The sequence below is a fragment of the Triticum urartu genome, chromosome 1 (assembly GCF_003073215.2).
Source record: "Triticum urartu cultivar G1812 chromosome 1, Tu2.1, whole genome shotgun sequence".
Classification (NCBI taxonomy): domain Eukaryota; kingdom Viridiplantae; phylum Streptophyta; class Magnoliopsida; order Poales; family Poaceae; genus Triticum; species Triticum urartu.
Window position 1 is genome coordinate 196645933 of NC_053022.1, and position 1967 is coordinate 196647899.

Sequence of the window (1967 nt, forward strand, 5' to 3'; positions counted from 1 at the left end):
GCAATGCCACTCTCAGAATTAACTACTGAACTATTTTAAGAGAAATTCTCTATTAATATGAATCAATGCAACCGTTTTAGAAATGCTACTGTCCTATACTTTGTTTTCCATCAAGATAAGGTAGATGCTTCTTTTTGTGGCCGCATGTTTCATCCTCCATTATTGGCAGTAATTGTTTCCTTTTTTTGCCTCTGTTAAATCAGGGATATCTATTCAACTTGTTGCTATAGAAAACTTAAATGTCTCAACGGCGACTTTACTTGATTTCAGAGTAACAACACAAAATGAGATTGGATTTCCTATTCGTGTTGGCAGATTCATACGTGATCTTGTGTGCGTCATGACAGGTTGGTACTTGCCTTCATGCACATGATCGTGGAGTGTGTTTTGAGGTGCTGTGCTACTTGTATTGGTACTGTTTTAAATAAATGTTGAATTGAAGCTATTGTATTGCTGTTTTTTCCCATTAAGTAGTGAACAAAAATGGGACCAACCCAGACATTATGCTTGTTGCTTTTTTACAACAAACCCAGAACATGTTGTTGTTGTGCCCACTCTCCCCTGGAACTGTTTATTCTTTTTGTTAATCTAATGCCGCTGGTAAAATTAAGCAATGTCACTCTCAGAATTAACTATTGAATCTTATTTCAAAACTGCAACACTTGTTAGGGATTGGCGGGATTACCATTTTTGTGGCCGCATGTTTCATCCTCCTTTATTGGCCAGTAATTTATTCCTGTTTTGCCTGTGTTAAAACAGGGATATCTATTCAACTTGTTGCTATTTCGACATTTTGCTTCGCCTAATTTTGGTGGAACTGCACAAAATGAGACCGGATTTCCATATATGTGTTGAGATCTCTTTTAGATCCACCTCAGGCGTTGTTTCAAATCTTGGTCTTGAAAGGTCAGTACCTAGTTTCCTCAGAATTAACTACTGAATCTTAGTTCAAAACTGCAACACTTGTTAGGGATCGGCGGGAGTACCATTTCTATTAGGGATCGGCCGGAGTACATGTTTAAGAAATGTATTGTTTAGATAATGTCTCTGTTGTTATATATCAGTTACAGTGTTTTACAAATGGTACTATCTTTCTTTGTAGTTCTTTCTACATGTTTAACCAAGGTATTGTTAAGATAATGTCTGTGTTAAAATGAATCAGTCGCATTGTTTTAGGAATGATACTTTTTTGCTTTGTCGTTCTTTACACATGTTGAAACAAGGCATTGTTAAGATAATGTCTCAGTTAATATGAATGAATCACACTGATTGAGAATTGCTACTCTCCTGTTTTGTTTCCCATTAAGATAAGGTAGATCAATAGATGTTTTTCTTCTGGGAGTACAAGTCATCAACCATTATTTCTCAGTAATTGTTTCCCTTATACCTTCTGTTGCTTACAGGGATATCAAAATTAAATCTTGGTTTTATTCCGACTTTGATATTAGTTGAACTGCACAAAAGGAGCCAATGTGTCTAAGGCAAACTGCTGCATTAGTGGGTCCCGTTGGTCTTGTCACTTTGCAGAAAGAAGCAGTCACTGTTTGCTCTACATTACACAAGGAATGATCGCGAAGATTTATAGAGTATTAGTAGACGCTGGTGATATGACTAGTCTGCAGAGATGGCTGCTTTACTTGTGGTTCGGAGGACACTGGACAAACAAGTGCCCAAACAAGTACCAAGAAGCCAGGACAGGACTCCAACTCTGTCAATGTGACTCTAAGCAATAATGATGGGGCATCTGGGTATGGTAATCTGTTTACCATACTTTCAGTTTGTTAGTCAACCGATTGGTGGGTTGACACTGGGGCCAATATTCATGTGTGTGCTGATGTGTCTTTGTTTTCTGGCAGCATATAAATACGAATTCCATAGGGATGCTTAGCTTGATTTTAGTGGAACTGCACAAAATGTTCAGATGGTTCGCGTCCTCCATAATAATACTTCATCATGCACAATACATC